Below are 22,956 nucleotides of genomic sequence, written 5' to 3' on the forward strand. Positions count from 1 at the left end.
CCAAATTTGCTGTCATGTTGAGTACAGCACTTTCACAGCATCATCTTTTAGGATTTGAAATAGCTCAACTGGAATTCCATCACCTCTACTAGCTTTGTTCATAGCGATGCTTCCTAAGGCCAACTTGACTTCACATTCCAGGATGTCTGGCTCTAGGTGAGCGATCACACCATCGTGATTATCTGGGTCGTGAAGATCTTTTTGTATAGTCTTCTGTGTATTCTTGCCACCTCTTCTTAATATCTTCTGCTTCTGTTTGGTCCACACCATTTCTGTCTCAAGTTGTGGCATACGAGTTCCTCAGTTGCTGTGTTGGATCTTTAGTTGGGCCATGTGGGATCTTTAGTTGGGGCATGCAAGCTCTTAGTTGTGGCATATGGGATCTAGTTCCCTGATCAGGGATTGAACCTAGGCCCCCTGCATTGGGAGCAGGGAGTCTTAACCACTGGACCAGCAAGGAAGTCCCTGACTTGCCCTTATGTAATATCATGTTGAGTTTATTAGACTTCACTCTGAAGCCAGTCTTGGTCCGTTTTCTGTGCCCTATTTTGTTCAACTGAAATGATTTATCTGTAGCTACCATAATCTATTCGGACTTATGAACCAAGAACAGATGACAATTATAGGTATCCCCTGCTTTTGGAAAGTTTGCCATAGGCCACTTCATTTTTACAAGACATGTTTTTTATATGGGTTTCTGTTTTCATTAACCAAAAAATCTGAAGAGGATTTTAGCTTTTACAGAAAAAGGTGAAAAGGCAAACTATCTTTGCACCTATGTTTTTCAGTGAGCTGTTGCACACAGAGGCAGTGCACACTCAAAGCAGCCAACCAAACTCCTTTCCTGGGTACCACACCCTACATCTCAGCATCAAGCTGCCAGAGCCTTGAACTTCCCAGGAGCATCTGTGCTTTGTCACAGTTTATTTTGTTCATCTGCCAGCGTCATGTCCTAAGGTAATTGCTTCTTCACTTTATTGCTATTTTGACTTAATGAAAGTTTTCATAGGAACTCCATACTTTCCCGTAGGGATGTGAACCTGTATCTTAATTTGGACTTTGCTCTGGGTTAATAATAAGTTAGAGTACTTTCAAGAACTTCCAAGTTTTTCAACTCTGCAAGTCCTTAGTTGTCTGCACTGTCTTTTTCCTCTTTTACTTCTGGCTAACTAGTGAGTTCTTTTCTGGTCTCATCTTTGTTTTCTTAAATCCAGCCAATAGCAAAAGCACACTTGATCAAGTTCTGTGTATTACCCCTTTTGCCAAAAGTCACAAGTTAATTAGTTACATTAAATGGCTTAAATGTTATTGTAGAAAACACTGTTACCAATTTCATTAATACATAAAATTTCATCAATACACAAAACAGGTTGCCATTTTCCATCCACCAATTATAGTTGATTTTCAGCAATAATTTTCACCAATTATAGTTGTGGTCCTGCGGCCAGGACCACATATGCTGCTTTTTCTATGTGGCTGTGCTTCACTTCTTACATAGTTTCTGAACTACTCAGCTTTGCTGTGTTAATAAATCACCTCCCAAATATCAGTGATGCACAGCAGCCCGTATCCGTTCCTCTAACGTGGGCTTTAGTTGTTGACAGCTCTGCTCGTGTTCCACTTTTTCCTTCATTTCAGGATGAAAAGAAATTACTCTACATTGTGACATGCTGTCTTGTGGCAGATTAAAAAAATAAACAAACAAGAGTTGGATAAAACCTACCGTGGCTCTCAATGTTTCTGTTTGGAATCGACATCCTGTCACATCATTCACCAAGGGAAAGCACATGGTCAAGTAAGTAAGTAAGTGGCTTAAGTAAGTGCACTCTTAATACTTACTTCCTGCTGGAAGGCACTGCCAATCCAAGGCAAGCAATTGATAAATAATCCTTTTCAGGGAAATGGGTAGTAAATAATTGGGAATAATTATAATCATGATGTCACAAATGGTCTGATACTTCTTTAACCCTTGAAGCAGTCTATAAAGAGCTCATTAATTTTCTACCACTTTTTGTTCCCAAACTCTGTGACACAGTTTAGATAGTTGTTGTTCAGTCGCTAGGTCGTGTTCAACTCTGTGATCCTATGGACTGCAGCATGCTAGGCTTCCCTGTCCCTCACCATCTCCTGGAGCTTGCTCAAACTCATGTCTGTTGAGTGGGTGATGCCATCCAACCATCTCATCCTCTGTCATCCCCTTCTTCTGCCCTCAATCTTTCCCAGCATCAGGGTCTTAGACAGTTAGCTTTGTGTTTGTCCTTGACTTCTTCACTTCCATCCAGTTGTATGTCCTTCCAACTTTCTACGTAAGCTCTCAGCTTCACCCAATTATTTTAGCCTGGCAACACACCAGGGATGAAATTTAAAAAAGTAAATCTCATCTGGAATTGGCCCTCTGCCCTAAGTCTCATATATATAGTATAAGCGAATTCCAGTCCTTTTGGTGAAGATGAAGCCTGCTCTTGAGAGGCTTCATTTTCTGGATGTTTAGTTAAGGTTCTGATTTCCTGGCTGGCTATTGCCATCTCTCTTCCTGGAGGGTTGGTCCTATTTTTAACCCTTGTTGAGTGTCTTAGTGTCTTGCATCAACATTTCACAGATATACACCAAGATCTCTGCAAAGTCCTTTTCCAACTCCTCCAGCATTTCCTCATCAATCCAGTTATTTTAGAGAACAGAAATGGGCTGAATTAAGACTAGATTTTCTGTTTCCCATGGACATTGTAATTTAAACACTAATCAGCTCAATAAAGGCAAGCTTTACTCTAGAACAGCATATTCCCAGATTACTCTGGTCTTCCTATTATCTCATCCAGAATCTGCTTTAGTTAAAGTTATATATAGATTTTAAACTTTGAGGTAAATGTACATGTATTTGATTTGAGTCTGACCCCCTAATGTCGGTGAAATACTTGATAAAATATTTCTCAATAAATGATTACAAAAAATAGCTATCTAACTGATTTAAATACAGTTATTTTTTGTTTTCTTTTTACTACCATAATTTTAAAGAACTAATGTTGGTTCATCACAGTTCTGAAAATTCATAACGGGTCCCCATAGTGGATGAAATACAAAGTTGTGTGTGTGTGTGTGTGTGTAGTGAAGGACACGGCGGCCTGGCGTGCTGTAGCCCATGGAGTTGCAAAGCGTCAGACAGGACTTAGTGACTGAACAACAACAAATCAGTTATACCCCCCAGTGGTTTTAATAATTATTTGACAGCTAACAAGCTGTAATTTTGTTAAAGCACAGAGTATATGTTTGTATATTATAGACCTGGTGAGAGAGAGTGTGTGTAATAGTCATTTTTGATATTATGTAATTGACGATTTAGCATCTTAAAATCAGAAGCCAAAGTAAAGGCCAGAGTTGCCTTCTTATGGCCATATAGTCCCCATGCTTTCTTAGGCATGTGAATATCATATTCTCAAACCTCCAGGCTCTATGCTGCTGCTGCTGCTGCTAAGTCGCTTCAGTCGTGTCCGACTCTCAGCAACCCCATGGACTGCAGCCTACCAGGCTCTTCCGTCCATGGGATTTTCCAGGCAAGAGTACTGGAGTGGGTTGCCATTGCCTTCTCCACCAGGCTCTATAGTCACCATAAATACTTCTTATGTATTGGTTAAAATTTAGTTTTCAGGTAAACAGGGACATCAAAAAGACATGGTTTTGTATAAAGATGTACAAAGGAAACACATGAATCTCAATAGGCATATTATTTAGAAATAAACTAAATAAAATAATATAGACTATACAAGTATTTTCACGCCAAAATTTGTAGAACTGCAAATATTTGAAATGTACATTCCTCACAAATTCTCCATATCTTTTAAATGTTAATTAAGTCAGTCCTCATCACAGTACTAGAATTTTAAGACTATGGTCAACAAAGGAACATACAACAGCAATAAAAACAGTCTCTAAAGGTAGCTATCAGGCAGCTTGCAGAGCATTATTCAGATTTATAGATGTTTAGTTTTCCATCAAACATCTTAAAGCCAAGTATATGTATTTGTAATAATTCAAAATCCCAAAGGATTTGGTCTGAATGCTTTACTCTTGTCATAATTTCAGCATTCAAATTCTATATACACACACAGAGAGAGGGAGAAAGTTAACAACATGATCTATCATTTAACAAATAGGTCAGTTGATAAAGAATCCACCTGCAATGCAGGAGACCCAGGTTCAGTTCCTGGGCCGGGAAGATCCACTAGAGAAGTGATAAGCTACCCACTCTGGTATTCTTGGGCTTCCCTTGTGGCTCAGCTGGTAAAGAATCTGCCTGCAATGTGGGAGACCTGGGTCCGATCCCTGGGTGGGGAAGATCCCCTGAAGAAGGAAAGGCTAACCACTCCAGTATTCCAGCCTGGAGAATTCCATGGACTCTATAGTCCATGGGGTCACAAAGAGTCGGACACGACTGAGTGACTTTCAGTTGCACTTTCTTTTCTTTCACGTGTATCTCATGTGTCCTGGTGGATCACGGGCCTGCCTTTGTGCTCAGACTCTCGAGTTTCTCTTAGGAGTCTTGGCACCTATGAAGTTTGATGATGAAACTCTGTCTTTGTTTCTCTGTGACTTCCATGCTGCTGGACAGATTAAAAAAAAAAAAATCATTGTTTAGATTAGAACCATTTCACCTCAGTGTTAGGGTTTCATGTCTCTTCTCTCCCTCACCTGGGATTTCTCATAATGAATTGTTCTTACCTGCCCTTATTTAATTGATAGACCTCTCCTACAGGACTGACATGTACTTACATAATGAAAAGAATAATAACTGCAAACTTCACTATCAGTGAAGTGAGGTGCTAAAAAGAAATCCTAGTTAATATTTTATCATCTCTGAATATATTTGTTTTAATTTATAGTTTTCATGTTGATCTTACAAAGGGGTGTCATATTCATCATGTAAAGTACAACCTGAGGTGACAGTTCCCGTACAAAAACATGGTCATAGGTGGATCCACTAAGGTGCAAAGACATAGACACGCATGCCTCTCCCAGCTGCGCCTCGCTCTTTCCATTAACCTCTCTCTGTCCTCTTCGGTTATTTCACCACCAAGCTGTTTGAAAGAAGCTTGGTGTTTCCACTTCCTCAGCTCCCATTCTAACAATTTTAAATCATTAATCCCCCGTGTCACACTCTGCGCTTGAGACTCTCATCAATGATCATCTAGGATCTGGTTGATAAATAAAAGGCACAGTTCATTTTACCTGGCATCTGTGCCGTTGCTTTGACTGAAAGGGCCCTCACATCCACGCCAGCACCTCAGCAATTTACGCATGTCTGGACCCAATTTGCACTTCTGGGAGTAGGTCTGCATGGTCCAGCCACACCCAGAGCTCCACCAGTGAAAACACAATGCAGTACTCTGTCACAAGCTTCCACTGCCCTCCCGTATTTTCTGTATCTCTAAATGGTATAACCATCTACCTGCTCTTTAAAAGTAGGCATTGTAGGCTGAATGTGACGCTTCCTCATTCCCAGAAAAGTTAGCCATCATTTCAGCTTTAGTTCACGTGAGAATCTCTGTTGAATGGCTTCTCCTCCACTCTGTGACTGCCTGCATCCTTATAGCAGTAGCTTCCTTGACATTATTATCTTTCCACACATAGCCATCAAATTTACTATGTTAAGAAGCAAAACTCCCTCGGTTTTTAAAAAGTCAAATTCTCTTTCCCACAGGACAAAATCCAAACTCTTCATCCTTTCACAGTATGACTCCTGTTTTCCCCTTAAATATCCAGCCACCAACCTTGTAACCCTTCTCCGTTTCCGCCCCAATTAACTTCTTTGAAATTCTCTCCCTTCACACATTTTCTTTCTTTGCACTTTTGTATTAATGATATCAAACCCTCTTCTTTTATCAAAATATCTGTCCCCCAACTTAAATATGTGTTTAACAGGCAGTATCTTCCATAATCCCTCTGAAAATCTAATTACTTGACATCCTGTGCCCTGTGCATTTGGTTCAGTTTGGTCACTCAGGCATGTCCAAGTCTTTGCAACCTCATGGACTGCAGCACACCAGGCTTCCCTGTCCATTACCAGCTCCCAGAGCTTGCTCAAACTCATGTCCCTTGAGTTGGTGATGCCATCCCACCATCCCATTCTCTGTCATCCCCTTTTCCTCCTTGCTTCAATCTTTCCCAGCATCAGGGTCTTTTCTTTTCTTTATTTAAAATAAATTTATTTTTTAATTGAAGGATAATTGCTTTACAGAGTTTTGCTGTTTTCTGTCAGACCTCAGTATGAATCAGACATAGATATACATATGTCCCCTCCCTCTTGAAACTCCCTCCCATCCCCCTTCCCCATCTCACCCCTCTAGATTGATACAGAGCCCCTGTCTGAGTTTGCTGAGACATGCAGCAAAGTCCCATTGGCTATCTATTTTACACATGGTAATGTAAGTTTCCATAGTACTCTCTCCATACATCTCACCCTCTCCTCCCCTCTCCCCTTGTACATAAGTCTGTTCTCTATGTCTGTTTCTTCATTTCTGCCCTGCAAATAAATTCTTCGGTACCATCTTTCTTGATTCCCTAAATATCCATTAATATATGATATTTATCTTTCTCTTTCTGACTTACTTCACTCTGTACAATAGGGTCTAGGTTCATCCATCTCATTAGAACTGACTCGTGTGTTCCTTTTTATGGCTGAGTAATATTCTATTGTGTATATGTACCACACCTTTGTTATCCATTCATTGTCAATGGACATCTAGCTTGCTTCCATGTTCTAATTATTGTAAATAGTGCTTCAGTGAATATTGGGGGTACATATGTCTTTTTCAGTTTTGGTTTCCTCAGGGTAGATGACTAGGAGTGGGATTGCTGGGTCATATGGTAGTTTTTTCCCCTAGTTTTTTAAGGAATCTCCATAATGTCTTCCTTCCATAGTGGCTTTCAGTGCAGTTCAGTTAGTTGCTCAGTCATGTCTGACTCTTTGCGACCCCATGAACCACAGCATGCTAGGCCTCCCTGTCCATTAATAACTCCCTAAGTCCACCCAAGCCCATGTCCATTGAGTCAGTAACGCCATCCAGCCGTCTCATCCTCTGTTGTCCCCTTCTCATCCTGCCCTCAATCCTTCCCAGGATCAAGGTCTTTTCCAATGAGTCAGCTCTTCGCATCAGGTGGCCAAAGTATTGGAGTTTCAGCTTCAGCATCAGTCCTTCCAATGAACACCCAGGACTGATCTCATTTAGGATGGACTGGTTGGATCTCCTTGCAGTCCAAGGGATTCTCAAGAGTCTTCTCCAACACCACAGTTCAAAAGAATCAATTCTTCGGTGCTCAGCTTTCTTTGTAATCCAACTCTCACATCCATACATGACCACTGGAAAAACCATAGCCTTGACTAGATGGACCTTTGTTGGCAAAGTCATGTCTCTACTTTTAAATATGCTATCTAGGTTGGTCATAACTTTCCTTCCAAGGAGTAAGCGTCTTTTAATTTCATGGTTGCAGTCACCATCTGCAGTGATTTTGGAGCCCAGAAAAATAAAGTCAGCCACTGTTTCCACTGTTTCCCCATCTATCTGCCATGAAGTGATGGGACCGGATGCCATGATCTTAGTTTTCTGAATGTTGAGCTTTAAGCCAACTCTTTCACTCTCCACTTTCACTTTCATCAAGAGGCTCTTTAGTTTTTCTTCACTTTCTACCATAAGGGTGGTGTCATCTGCATATCTGAGGTTATTGATATTTCTCCCAGCAATCTTGACTCCTGCTTGTGCTTCCTCCAGCCCAGCATTTCTAATGTTGTACTCTGCATATAAGTTAAATAATCAGGGTGACAATATACAGCCTTGACATACTCCTTTTCCTATTTGGAACCAGTCGTTGTTCCATGTCCAGTTCTATCTGTTGCTTCCTGACCTGCATACAGGTTTCTCAAGAGGCAGGTCAGGTGGTTTGGTATTCCCATCTCTTTCAGAATTTTCCACAGTTTATTGTGATCCACACAGTCAAAGGCTTTGGCATAGTCAATGAAGCAGAAATAGATGTTTTTCTGGTACTCTCTTGCTTGTTTGATGATCCATCGGATGTTGGCAATTTGACCTCTGGTTCCTCTGCCTTTACTAAAACCAGCTTGAACATCTGGATGTTCACAGTTCACATATTGCTGATGCCTGGCTTGGAGAATTTTAAGCATTACTTTACTAGCATATAAGATGAGTGCAATTGTGCGGTAGTTAGAACATTCTTTGGCATTGCCTTTCTTTGGGATTGGAATGAAAACTGAGTTTTTCCAGTCCTGTGGCCACCGCTGAGTTTTCCAAATTTGCTGGCATATTGAGTGCAGCACTTTCACAATGTCATCTTTCAGGATTTGAAATAGCTCAACTGGAACTCCATCACCTCCACTAGCTTTGTTTGCAGTGATGCTTCCTAAGACTTCACATTCCAGGATGTCTGGCTCTAGGTGAGTGATCACACCATCATGATTGTCTGGGTTGTGAAGAACTTTTTTGTACAATTCTTCTGTGTATTCTTGCCACCTCTTCTTAATATCTTCTGCTTCTGTTAGGTCCCTACCATTTCTCTCCTTTATTGAGCCCATCTTTGCATGAAGTGTTCCCTTGGCATCTCTAATTTTCTTGAAAAGATCTCTAGTCTTTCCCATTCTATTGTTTTCCTCTATTTCTTTGCATTGATCACTGAGGAAGGCTTTCTTATCTCTCCTTGCTGTTCTTTGGAACTCTGCATTCAAATGGGTATATCTTTCCTTTTCTCCTTTGCTTTTCGCTTCCAGTCTTTTCACAGCTCTTTGTATGGCCTCCTCAGACAGCCATTTTGCTTTTTTGCATTTCTTTTTCTTGGGGATGGTCTTGATTCCTGTCTCCTGTAGAATGTCATGAACCTCCATCCATAGTGGATTTATCAATTTACATTTGTACCAATAGTGCAAGAGAGTTCCCTTTTCTCCGTATCCTTTCCAGCATTTATTCCTTGAAGATTTTTTGATGATGGCCATTCTGACCAGTGTGAGGTGATATCTCATTTTAGTTTTGATTTGCATTTCTCTAATAATGAGCAGTGTTGAGCATCTTTTCATGTGTTTGTTAGCCATCTGTTTGTCTTCTTTGGAGAAATGTCTGTTTCAGTCTTTTCCCCACTTTTTGAGTGGGTTGTTTGTTTTTCTGGTATTGAGTTGCATAAGCTGTTTGTATATTTTGGAAATTAATCCTTTGTCAGTTGTTTCATTTGCTATCATTTTCTCCCATTCTGAGGGTTGTCTTTTCACCTTGCTTAGTTTCCTTTGCTGTGCAAAATCTTTTAAGTTTAATCAGGTCCCACTTATTTACTTTATTTTTATTTCCATTACTCTAGGATGTGGATCAAAGAGGATCCTGCTTTGATTTATGTCATCAAGTGTTCTGCCTATGTTTTCCTCTAAGAGTTTAACAGTTTTATAGTTTCTGGTCTTACATTAGGCCTTTAATCCATTTTGAGTTTATCTTTGTGTATGGTGTTAGGAAGTGTTTTAATTTCATTCTTTTACATGTAGCTGTCCAGTCTCCCAGCACCACTTATTGAAGAGGCTGTGTTTGTCCCATAGTATATTCTTGCCCCCTTTGTCAAAAATAAGGTACCCATAGGTGTGTGGGTTTATTTCTGGGCTTGATATCTTGTTCCATTTGTCTATATTTCTGTTTTTGTGCCAGTACCGTACTGTCTTAATGACTTTAGCTTTGTAGTATAACCTAAAGTCTGAAGTCAGGAAGGTTGATTCCTCCAGCTCCATTCTTCCTTCTCAAGACTTTTTGGCTATTCAGGGTCTTTTGTGTTCCCATATGAATTGTGAAATTTTTGTTCTAGTTCTGTGAAAAATGCCATTGTTAATTTGATAGGGATCACACTGAATCTGTAGATTGCATTTGGTAGTATAGTCGTCTTCACAAAATTGACTCTTCTTACCCAGGAACATGGAATATCTCTCCATCTGTTTATGTCATCTTTGAATGCTTTCATTAGTGTCTTATAATATTCTGTGTAGTTTTTTGTCTCCTTATGTAGATTTATTCCTAGATATTTTCTTCTTTTTGTTGCAATGGAGAATGGGATTGATTCCTTAATTTCTCTTTCTAATGTTTCATTGTTAGTATATAGGAATGCAAGTGATTTCTGCATATTGATTTTGTATCCTGCAACTTTGTTAAATTCACTGATTAGCTCTAGTAATTTTCTGATATTATCTTTAGGGTTTTCTATATATAGTATTATGTCATCTGCAAACAGTGAGAGCTTTACTTCTTCTTTTCCAATCTGAATTTATTTTATTTCTTTTTCTTCTCTGATTGCTGTAGCTAGGACTTCAAAATCTATGTTGAATAACCATGGTGAAAGTAGACACCCTTGTCTTGTTCCTGATCTTAGGGGGAATGCTTTCAGTTTTTCACCATTGAGAATAGTGTTTGCTACAGACTTATCATATATGGCCTTTCTATATTGAGGTAGCTTCCTCTATGCCCATTTTTTGAAGAGTTTTAATCATAAATGGGTAGTGAATTTTGTCAAAGTTTATTTCTGCATCTATTGAGATGATCATATGGTTTTTATCTTTCAATTTGTTAATATGGTATATCACATTGATTGATTTGCGTATATTGAAGAATCCTTGCATTCTTGGAATAAACCCAACTTGATCATGGTGTGTGAGTTTTTAATGTGTTGTTGAAATTGTTTGCTAGAATTTTGTTGAGGATTTTTGCATCTATATTCATCAGTGATATTGGCCAGTAGTTTTCTTTTTTTGTGTTATCTTTGTCTGGTTTTGATATCAGGGTGATGGTGGCCTCATAGAATGAGTTTGGAAGTGTTCCTTCCTCTGCAATTTTTTGAAACATTTTTAGAAGAAAAGGCATTACCTAGTCTCTAAATGTTTGATAGAATTCACCTTTGAAACCATCTGGTCCTGGGCTTTTGTTTTTTGGGAGATTTTTTATCACAGCTTCAATTTCAGTGCTTGTAATTGGGTTGTTCAAAATTTCTATGTCTTTCTGGTTCAGTCTTGGAAGATTGAACTTTTCTAAGAATCTGTCCATTTCTTCCAGGTTGTCAATTTTATTGCCATATAGTTGCTCATGATAGCCTCTTATGATCCTTCGTATTTCAGCATTGTCTCTTGTAATCTCTCCTTTCTCACTTTTAATTTTGTTGATTTGATTCTTCTCTATTTTTTTCTTGATGAGTCTGGCTAAAGGCTTGTCAATTTTGTTTATATTCTAAAAGAACCAGCTTTTAGTTTTGTTAAGCTTTACTATTGTGCCTTTCATTTCTTTTTCACTTATTTCTGCTCTGTTGTTTATGATTTCTTTCCTTCTGCTAATTTTGTTTTTTTGTTGTTGTTCTTCTTCTTCTTTTCCAGTTATTTTAGGTATAAAGTTAGGTTGTCTATTCGGTTTTTCTTGTTTCTTGAGGTAGGATTGTATTGCTATAAACTTTACTTTTAGAACTGTTTTTGCTGTATCCCATAGGTTTTGAGTTGTCATGTTTTCTTTGTCATTTGTTTCTAGGAATTTTTTTTTATTTCCTTTTTGATTTCTTCAGTAACCTGTTCATTATTTAGAAACGTATTGTTTAATCTCCATGTGTTTGTGTTTTCTACAGTTTTTTTCTTGTAATTGATATCTAGTCTCATAGTGTTGTGGTCGGAGAAGATGCTTGATATGATTTTAATTTTCTTAAATTTACTGAGATTTGATTTGTGACCGAAGATGTGGTCTATCTTGAAGAATGTTCCATGTTCACTTGAGAAGAAGGTGTAGTCTTGTGCATTTGGATGGAATGTCCTGAAGATATCAATGAGATCCATCTCATCTAAGATATCACTTGTGTTTCCTTATTAATTTTCTGTTTTGATAATCTGTCCATTGGCATAAGTGAGGTGTTAAAGTCTCATACTATTATTGTGTTACTGTCAATTTCTTCTTTTATGTCTGTTAATGTTTGCCTTATGTAATGAGATGCTCCTATGTTGGGTGCATAGATATTTACAATTGTTATCTCTTTCTCTTGGATTGATCCCTTGATCATTGTATAGCATCCTTCCTTATGTCTTATAATATTCTTTTATTCAGGGTCTACTTTGTCTGATATGAGGATTGCTACTGATAGCAATAGGTCGGATTCATGATCTCCGAAGAAGAAGATTTAGCTTTGGGACCAGGGACCAGGCTTGATCACTCAAGAGCTTTTGTGTAGCAGAGTTTTATTAAAGTATAAAAAGGGACAGAGAAAGCTTCTGACACAGACATTAGCAGGGGGACGAAGAGTGCCCCCTCACTAGTCAATAGAAAGGTCTTAGCAGACCCACTCCCACAACATAACTGTTAAGATAACAAGATTAGTCAGAAGGTTCTTGTTAAAGAGAAACATGTCCTCAAGGAAGATTCATTGTTGTATTCACTAAGACAAGGCAATGTAGAAAAGAAGCCTTTGTCCTTTTCTCCTCCTTAAAAACTGCAGACCCCTATCTCCTCTTTGAGAGCCCCAGACCTCTCTCTCTTCCTCAGGGACCCCAGACTTCTTATGAACCTACCTAGAAATTGACTCTCTGACTACTCCATGTTTCTTTTACTTTCCATTTACATGGAATATATTTTTTTCCATCTTCTCACTTTCAGTCTATATGTGTCTTTAGGTCAGAAGTGGGTTTCTTGTAGATAGTATATATATGGGTCTTGTATTTGTATCCATTCAGCCAGTCTGTGTCTTTGGTTGGAGCATTTAATCCATTTACATTTAAAGTAATTATTGATATATATGTTCCAATTGCCATTTTCTGAATTGTTTGGGGTTTGTTTTTGTAGATCTTTTTCTTTTCTTGTATTTCCTGACTATGTAAGTCCCATTAACATTTGTTGTAGCTGGTTTGGTGGTATTGCATTCTCTTAACTTTGCTTGTCTGTAAAGTGTTTGATTTCTGCATCAATTTTTAATGAGATCCTTGCCATAGAGTAACCTTGGTTGTAGATTTTTTTCCTTTCAGTACTTTAAATATATCCTGCTATTCCCTTCTAGCCTGCTGAGTTTCTGCTGAAAGATCAGCTGTTAAACGTATGGGATTTCCCTTATATGTTACTTGTTGATTTTCCCTTACAGCTCTTAATATTCTTTATTTGTGTTTAATCTTTGTTACTTTGATTAGTATGTGACTTGGCAGGTTTCTCCTTGGGTTTATCCTGTTCCAGACTCTTTGCACCTCTTGGACTTCACTGACTATTTCCTTTTCCATGTTGGGGAAATTTTCAACTATAATCTCTTCAAAAATTTTCTCCTATCCTTTCTTTTTCCTCTTCATCTTGTACCTCTATCATTCAAATGTTCATGTGTTTAATATTGTCCCAGAGGTCTCTGAGATTATCCTCAGTTCTTTTCATTCTTTTTACTTTATTCTGCTCTTCAGCAGTTATTTCCACCATTTTATCTTCCAGATCACTGATCCATTCTTCTGCTTCAGATATTCTGTTGTTGATTCCTTCTAGAGTATTTTTAATTTCAGTAAGTGTGTTGTTTGTCTCTGTGTGTTTATTCTTCAATTTTTCTATGTCTTTGTTAATTGATTCTTGCATTTTCTCCGTTATATTTTCAAGGTTTTCGATCATCTTTACAATCACTATTCTGAATTCTTTTTCAGGTAGTTTGCCTATTTCCTCTTCATTTACTTGGACTTCTGTGTTTCGAGTTTGTTCCCTCATTTGTGCAGTATTTATCTGCCTTTATGTTATGTTTTTAAACTTTTTGTGTTTGAGGTCTCCTTTTCCTAGGCTTCAAGGTTGAATTCTTTATTACTTTTGGTTTCTGCCCTCCTAAGTTTGGTCCAGTTTTGTGTAAGCTTCATATAGGGTGAGATTTGAGCTGAGTTTTTTTTTTTTTTTTTCCCCTTATGTGCAGGGCTGAGTGAGATGGTAATCCTGTGTGCTGATGATTTGGTTTGTATTATTGTCTTGTTTGTTGTTTGAATGAGGCATCCTGCACAGGGTGCTACTGGTAATTGGGTGATGCCGGGTCTTATATTCAAGTGGTTTCCTTTGTGAGAGTTCTCACTATTGATACTCCCTAGGATTAGGAGTTCTCTGGTAGGCTAGGGTCTTGGGGTCAGTGCTCCTACTCCAAAGGCTCAGGGCTTGATCTCTGGCCAGGAACAGAGAGTCCACAGGTGGTTTGCTATGGCATTAAATGAGATTAAAACAGATACCCAAAAGTGAGAAACCAAAGATGAACCCTAGAAAAATAGCAGTTATAAAATTAGACAAATAATAATTAAAATAGTGGGATATACACCTACACATATACACCCATAAGCAAAATCAAAATAGTCCAACAAAAATAAGGTACAATAGATTGACCTGGAGAACAAAGCATATCAAAAATGATATCCACCAGTTAAGAATAAAACTAAATAAAGCACAAACTGGAAAACAAAACTAAAGCAAGGTGCCAACTGGGGAATAAAGCAATGAAAACAAAACCAAAAAATATGGTGAGAAAAAGAAAGAAAAAATAGAAATGCAAAGTTAAATCGAGGTAGATAAAGAAGATTTATATATATTAAAGGTCAACTGCAAGGGGAAAAGAACAGTAGGAAAAGCAAACAAAGGAATAAATGTAGAAAAATAATAATAGGTTTAAAAAAATTTTAATTAAAATTTAAAAAAGAGAAAAAAAAAAAAGAGAAAGGAAACTCCACAGAACTGTAAAAGGCCAATGTGGAGACAGAGGTTTATAACAGCAATAAAAAGTATGGTTGAAAAACAAAAAACTCAAAAGGTTAATTAGATTTCATCGTGCTAATAAAATTGACAACTACAACAGAGGCGGGGAAAAAGAAAAAAAAAAAGAAATAATCCTAAAGAAACTACAGAACAAGTCAAAATATAAGAATAATAAATATTTTCCTTGAATCTCTGCTGTCAGCATCCTTTCCGTTTCTGGGAGTCATAGTCCACCTCGCCTCCCTAGGATTCCCTCCAACATTGTGCTAGTCTCTAGACCTGCTGTAGGGGCAGCTCAGACTCTAATCTGGTCCTATTCCTGTGTGTTCTTGCCTTCAGTGTCCACAGATATCAGAAATAGTGTGTTTTCTTTTGTGGGAGCTCTCAGTGTCCTCTTATATATTGCATAGACACAGAGTGTGCCTAGCTTTAATCATGTGGATTTAATCTGAAGCTTGTACAGCTGGTGCGAAGGTTTGGGTCTACTTTCTTAGCCACACTGCCTCTGAGTTTCAATTGTGGTTTTATTTCCACTTCTGCATATGGGTCCTCCACTGGGGTTTGGCTGCCCTTGAGGACTTGGGTTTGCCCCAGTGAGTGCCAGGTGTGGAGGTGGTGCAGCTGCTTGGGTCCCAGGGGCTCTGGCAGCACCAGGTACTCAGGGGAGTTGGTGGCTAGGGCAGCAGGAAATATAGTGCTCTAGAAGGGTATGGCAACCAGCATTGGCCAATACACTCCAGTATTCTTGCCTGGAGAAACTCACTGACAGAGAAGCCTGGAAGGCCACAGTCCACAAGGTCACAAAGAGTTGGGCACAACTGAAGTGACCCCACCTACATAGATACAAGACTATTTTTGCCTGTGGCAGCTCTGCCCCAGTGAGGGTTGAGCGTGACTGTGGCACAGCTGCTTGGGACACAGGGCCCCTGAGAGATTGCCTCAGCTGCAGGAGTTATGGCCTGATCAGAGTCTTTTATCGAGGCTCTGGTAGTTGGTAATCAGAAGGCCTCTTTGGCTAGTCTTTCTCCATAGCTCCACCTGCTCAGGCACTTAGAGGGACCCCTTGCCTGGGGTCTCTCTCTCTTGTTTGGTGCATCAGGCACATAGAAGAGGCCCCCTGGCTAGGGTCCAACTCTGTAAATTGGCGGTTGAGGTACTTAAAGGGGCACTCTGGGTGGGGTCCTACTCTGTTGTTCCACGGGTCAGGTGCTTGATGGGCCAGCCTCTCCATTGTTCAGCTGCCGATGCTGGCATGTGGGGGAGAGTGGCTATGGTGATGGCTCCACCCCCTATGCATGACTCAGCAGTACCGCCTTGCTTCCATGGCTGCCTGGCTTTCCTCCACAGCATTTCCCACTATAATCTCCTCCCTCAGGTCAGGTTCCCTTGGTCTGTCTCTCCTCAGTCAAAAGTAGCCCTCACCCTGGGATTGCTCCACAATCCTTACACTCCAGCTCCCAGCTGCTATACCTTCCAGGGAACATGCATCCCTGTCTGGGGTAGGTATGGCTGCGGCAAGGACTGTCTGATTCTCATTCCATTTAGGCTGTCACAGATCAGCTGCTTCACTCTCAGCCTTAAATGTTTATCCTCTGACCCAGACAATTGCGCTAATGTGGGGATTGGACCCCTGCTTCAGTTCCCCCACCCACTGAGGGCAGGTCCAGTCCTAGTAACATTCCATCAGGGTCTTTTCCAATGAGTCAGCTCTTTCCATCAGGTGGTCACAGTATCAGAGCTTCAGCTTCAGCATCAGTCCTTCCTATGAATATTCATTACTGATTTCCTTTAGGATTGACTGGTTTGATCTTCTTGCAGTCCAAGGGACTCTCAAGAATCTTCTCCAACATTCTCCAACACCACAGTTCAAAAGCACCAATTCTTTGGCTCTCAGCTTTCTCTATGTTCTGACTCTCACATCGAAACATAACTATTTGAAAAACCATAGCTTTGACTGTACAGACTTTGTTGGTAAAATAATGTCTCTGCTTTTTTTTTTTTTTTATAAATTTATTTATTTTAGTTGGGGGCTAATTACTTTACAATATTGTAATAGTTTTTGCCATACATTGACATGAATCAGCCCTGGGTTTACATGTGTTCCCCTTCCTGGACCCCCACCCACCTCCCTCCCCATCCCATCCCTCTGGGTCATCCCATTGCCCCGGCCCTGAGCTCTTGTCTCATGCATCGAACATGGAATGATGTTGTTTCACATATGATAATATACATGTTTCAATGCTATTCTCCCAGAACGTCCCACCCTCACCTTCTCCCTCAGAGTCCATAAAATTGTTCTATGCATCTGTGTCTCTTATTCTGTCTCGCATATAGGGTTATCGTTACCATCTTTCAAATTCCATATATATGCATTAGTATACTGTATTGTTGTTTTTCTTTCTGGCTTACTTCACTCTGTATAATGGGCTCCAGTTTCATCCATCTCAGTAGAACCGATTCAAATGTATTTTTTTTAATGGCTGAGTAATATTCCATTGTGTATATGTACCACAGCTTCCTTATCCATTCGTCTGCTGATGGACATCTAGGTTGCTTCCATGTCCTGGCTATTGTAAACAGTGCTGCGATGAACATTGGGGTACATGCGTCTCTTTCAATTCTGGTTTCCTCGGTGTATATGCCCAGCAGTGGGATTGCTGGGTCATATGGCAGTTCTATTCCCAGTTTTTTAAGGAATCTCCACACTGTTCTCCATAGTGGCTGTACTAGTTTGCATTCCCACCAACAGTGTAAGAGGGTTCCCTTTTCTCCACACCCTCTCCAGCATTTATTGCTTGTAGACTTTTGGATAGCAGCCATTCTGACTGGTGTGAAATGATACCTCATTGTGGTTTTTAATATGCTGTCTAGGTTGGTCATAGCTTTTCTTCCAAGGAGCAATCTTTTCATAGTTGCAGTGACCATCTGCAGTGATTTTGGAGCCCAAGAAAATAAAGTCTATCACTGTTTCCTCATCTGTCTGCCATGAAGTGATGGGACCAGATGCCATGATCTTAGTTTTTTGAGTGTTGAATTTTAAGCCAGATTTTTCACTCTCTTCTTTTACTTTCATCAAGAGGCCCTTTAGTTCCCCTTCACTTTCTACCATAAGGGTTGTGTCATCTGCATAACTGAGGTTATTGATATTTCTCCCAGCAATCCTGATTCCAGCTTGTGTTTCTTCCAGTCCATCATTTCACATGATGTACTCTGCATATAAGTTAAATAAGCAGGGTGACAATATACAGCCCTGACGTACTCCTTTTCCTATTTGGAACCAGTCTGTTGTTCCATGTCTCATTCTAACTGTTGCTTATTGACCTGCATACACATCTCTCAGAAGGCAGGTCAGGTGGTCTAGTATTCCGATTTCTTGAAGAATTTTCCACAATTTGTTGTAATCCACACAGTCAAAGACTTTAGCATAGTCAATGAAGCAGAAGTAGATGTTTTCTTCTGGAAGTCTCTTGCACAGTCAAAGACTTTAGCATAGTCAATGAAGCAGAAGTAGATGTTTTCTTCTGGAAGTCTCTTGCTTTTTCTACGATCCAGTTGTTCACGGGCATTTCTGCCCCCAGCCAGGATGTGTTGGATTGGATCTGCTGAGGCAGAGGGTTCCCCAGGCTACCTTTGAGGACCTAGGAACCATTGATTCACACTTGCTTCTTCAGCACCATGCACTTCGAATGAGCTGATTAAAATCTGCCTGTGCTGCCTACCAAGCAGTGCCTGAACTCATGTGCTCAGAATTCCATGGCATTTTCCCCAGTGCCTGCTTACCACTCATATCAGATTACAATACCTTCTTATCCCTGCCTCCGAGTTGTTGCTATGTTTAAGTTGCTCCCAAACCCTAGACCCCGTTCATTACACAGAAAAATCCCCTCCTCATATGAGCACTTTAATCCAGAGATGGTAGCTGGCTGGTTAGATGGCAGTGCTATTATATGAATGTAGGCTGGTACCAACACCGCACCAATTCAATATCCTGATTCTCCACCCTCTTCATATCACATGAGGTGTAAATTTCTTAGAACATCTGTGTCTGACTTTATTATTATTATTATTAGTTATAATACATGAGTTCTAGAGGTGTGTTGGAGCCAGCTCCTAATGAGTCATGGGAGCCCATTGTTACATCTTCAGGGATTTTTGTGCATAACTTGTTCAATACTGAGATTATTTAAAAATTAAAATATGTAACATTATAATTAAATTATATTTTCAAAAGAAGTAGTAAGTACTCAAAACTCATTGTTTCACAATCAGTTTGCTGCTATGTAATGAGGTTATTTATGTCTAGTGTGAGGACACTGTGCAATGCTGCGGTAGTGTGCCTCTCTTCTCAATATTGCCTTCAATAATGCTGCACAGCTGGAGTCCGGTAATGGGAATATTTGTATCACAGCAGTCAGAAAGCTCTACACATCAGGCTTTGAGTTATGGTTTCAACAAAACAAAACAAAAATTGTCTAAACTTCAGAAAATGGTGTAGAAAATATTAATAATGTAGTGTAGGTGTAAAAGTGTGCTATAGCCATTGCATGGAAAACAGCTAAAATTTTGAGGAAACAGTCTTTCAATTTCAGATAAGAAGCTACTCATGTCATTGTTGAAGGTTTATTTTCAACATATATCTTCACTGTTTCTCTTTTATCTCACTCATTAATTTAAATGAAAAGATCAAAGAACTCTCATTTTGGAATGACAGTTATTCATCAGATGCTACTATAGCACTGGGCTGCTGATACAGACATTCAGCCAAACCAACAAAAGCATTCTGTGATAATTCATTGGCTATATGAAAATGATAAGAATATTGCATGTTATTTTATTATTTGAAATATGTCTTAAAATGCTTTATATTAATACAACTTACACTGAAAATGTATGTATATGCACACATTTTTTCAGAGAGAGCCAGTTTTTATACATTTACCAGTTATCCCCAATAATTCTACATTGTTGTTGTTGTTCAGTCACTGAGTTGCATCTGAATCGTTGTGACCCCATGGACTGTAGCACTCCAGGCTTTCCTGTCCTTCACTATCTCCTGGAGTTTGCTCAAACTCATGTCCATTGAGCTGGTGATGCCATACAACCATACGTCCTCTGTTGTCCCCTTCTCCTCCTGCTCTCCATATTTCCTAGCATCAGGGTCTTTTCCAGTGAGTCAGCACTTTGCATCAAATGGCCAAAGTAATGGACATAGTATGCAAATGAAAAAAAGAAAATGTAAATGACAGCACTTGTCTATAAATCAGACTGATAATATAACTGAAGGATATTCACAGGAGTTTACATTTTTAATTCATTGTTTTGTATATAAAGTAAATTTTTCTAAGTAATTTTCTGCAAAACTTGGAGTTAAACTGAAGTTTCCTGATATTCTTGCTATTTCAGGTTTAATTTCCATTGTTTTGCCACCTGCCTGTATGATCTGCTACAATGTTTTAAGCGTTTTTTTTCTGGGTTTTTTTTTTTTTGGTTTTATGTTGTTGCTGTTGCTCTTCAGTTGCTCAGTCGTGTCCAACTCTTTGCGACAACATGGACGGCAGCATGCCAGGTTTCCTTGTCATTCAGGATCTCCCTGAGCTTGCTCAAACTCATGTCCATAGAGTCAGTGATGATATCCAACAGTCTCATCCTCTGTCATCCCCTTCTCCTTCTGCCTTCAATCTTTCAAACATCAGGGTCTTTTCTAATGAGTCAGTTCTTCACATCAGATGGCCAAAGTTTTGGAGCTTCAGCTTCAGCAATAGTCCTTCCAATGAATATTCAGGATTAATTTCCTTTAGGATTGACTGGTTGGATCTCCTTGCTATTCAGGGAATCTCAAGAGTCTTCTCCAATATCACATTTCAAAAGCATCAATTCTTTGACGCTCAGCTTTCTTTACGGTCCAACTCTCACATCTACATATGACTACTGGAAAAATCATAGCTTTGAATATATGGACTTTTGTCAGTAAAGTAATATCTCTGCTTTTAAATATGCTGTCTAGGTTTATCATAGCTTCTCTTTCAAGGAGCAAGCACCTTTTAATTTCATGGCTGCAGTCACCATCTGCAGTGATTTTGGAGTCCAAGAAAAGAAAGTCTGTCATTCTTTCCATTTTTTCCTCATCTATTTGCCGTGAAGTGATGGAACCGGATGCCATGATATTCGTTTTTCGAATATTGAGTTTAAATCAGCTTTTTCTCTCTCCTCTTTCACCTTTATCAGGAGGCTCTTTAGTTCCTCTTTGCTTTTTGCCATAAGGCTGGTGTCATCTGCATATGTGAGGTTATTGATATTAAGAAATATCAGCAATCTTGATTCCAGCTTACATTTCATCCAGCCGGGCATTTCACATGATGTACTCTGCATAGAAGTTAAATAAGTAGTGTGACGATATACAACCTTGATGTACTCCTTTCCCAATTTGAAACCAGTCTGCTGTTCCATGTCCAGTTCTAACTGTTGCTTCTTGACCTGCATACAGATTTCTTAGGAGGCAGGTCAGGTGGTCTGGTATTCCCATCTTTTTAAAAATTTTCAACAGTGTTTTGTGATCTACACAATCAAAGTCTTTAATGCAATCAATGAAACAGAAGTAGATTTTTTTTGGAATTCTCTTTCCTTTTCTGTGATCCAATAGATGTCGGCAATTTGATCTTTGGTTTCTCTGCCTTGTCTAAATCCAGTTTGAACATCTCAAAGTTCTTGGTTCAAGTACTGTTGAAGAGTAGCTTGGAGAATTTTGAGTATTTCTTTGTTAGCGTGTGAGATGAGTGCAATTATGCAGTAGTTTGAACATTCTTTGGCATTGCCTTTCTTTGGGATTGGAATGAAAGTGACCTTTTCCAGTCCTGTGGCCACTGCTGAGTTTTCCAAATTTGCTGGCATATTGAGTGCAGCGCTTTCACAGCATCATCTTTTAGGATTTGACATAGCTTATCTGTAATTCCGTCACTTCCACTAGCTTCGTAGTGATGCTTTCTAAGACCCACTTGAATTCACACTCCAAGATGTCTGGCTCTAGTTGAGTGATCACACCATCGTGGTTATCTGGGTCATGAGGATCATTTTGTATAGTTCTTCTGTGTATTCTTACCAATTCTTCTTAATATCTTCTGCTTCTGTTAGGTCGATACCATTTCTGGCCTTCGTTGTGCCCATCTTTGCATGAAATATTCGCTTGGTATCTCTAATTTTCTTGAAGAGATCTCTAGTCTTTCCCATTCAATTGTTTTCATCTATTTCTTTGCATTGATCACTGAGGAAGGCTTCCTAATCTCTCCATTCAGATGGGTATATCTTTCCTTTTTTCCTTTGCCTTTAGCTTCTCTTCTTTTCTCAGCTATTTGTAAGGTCTCCACAGACAACCATTTTTCCTTTTTGCCTTTCTTTTTCTTGGGAATGGCCTCATGTGCAATGTTACAAACCTCTGTCCATAGTTCTTCAGGCACTGTATCTATCATATCTAATCCCTGGAATCTATTTGTCACTTTCACTGTATAGTTGTAAGGGTTTTGATTTAGGTCATACCTTAATGGCCTAGTGATTTTTCCTACTTTTTTCCATTTAAGTCTGAATTTTGCAATGAGTTTATGATATGAGCCACAGTCAGCTCCCAGTTTTGTTTTTGCTGACTGTATAGAGCTTCAGTTGCAAATAATATAATCAATCTGATTTCGGTTTTCACCATCTGGTGATGCCCATGTGTAGAGTCATCTCTTGTGTTGTTGGAAGAGGGTGTTTGCTATGACCAGTGCATTCTCTTGACAAACCTTTACTAGCCTCTGCCCTGCTTCATTTTTTCTCCAAGGCCAAACTTGCCTGTTACCCCAGGTATCTCTTGACTTTCTAGTTTTGCACTCCAGTCCCCTATGATGAAAAGGACATCTTTTTTTGGTATTAATGCTAGATGGTCTTATAGGTCTTCATAGAATTGTTCAATTTCAGCTTCTTCAGTATTAGTGGTTGGGACGCAGGCTTGGATTTCTGTGATATTGAATGGTTTGTCCTGGAAACAAACAGAGATCGTCTGTCAGTTTGGGGATTGCACCCAAGTACTGCATTTTGGACTCATTGGTTGACTATGAGGGCTACTCCATTTCTTCTAAGGGATTCTTGCCCACAGTAGTAGATATAATGGTCATCTGAATTAAATGCACCCATCTCATCTATTTTAGTTCACTGATTCCTAAAATGTCAATGTTCACTCTTGGCATCTCCT

The 22,956-nt window shown here is 39.3% G+C and overlaps 1 protein-coding gene across 27 annotated transcripts in view; it reads left to right on the forward strand.

The window, feature by feature from the left end:
• LOC145518172 (uncharacterized) overlaps positions 1-22,956 on the forward strand; it is a 1,384,210-nt gene that overhangs the window by 1,069,158 nt on the left and 292,096 nt on the right. For 19 of the 27 annotated variants that reach the window (XR_014062696.1, XR_014062686.1, XR_014062685.1 and 16 more), the window contains 2 exons: positions 789-957; positions 1,639-1,795. The exons of 4 other annotated variants lie outside the window; for them this stretch is intronic. The gene's annotated coding sequence lies outside the window, so the exon portion shown is untranslated. Of the gene's footprint in view, positions 1-788; positions 958-1,638; positions 1,804-22,956 lie in introns of all 27 variants that reach the window. 4 more of the 27 variants (XR_014062714.1, XR_014062699.1, XR_014062711.1 and 1 more) reach the window with 2 other exon arrangements.

This window comes from Giraffa tippelskirchi, chromosome 8, assembly GCF_054371585.1.
Source record: "Giraffa tippelskirchi isolate mGirTip1 chromosome 8, T2T-mGirTip1v1.2.pri, whole genome shotgun sequence".
Taxonomy (NCBI): domain Eukaryota; kingdom Metazoa; phylum Chordata; class Mammalia; order Artiodactyla; family Giraffidae; genus Giraffa; species Giraffa tippelskirchi.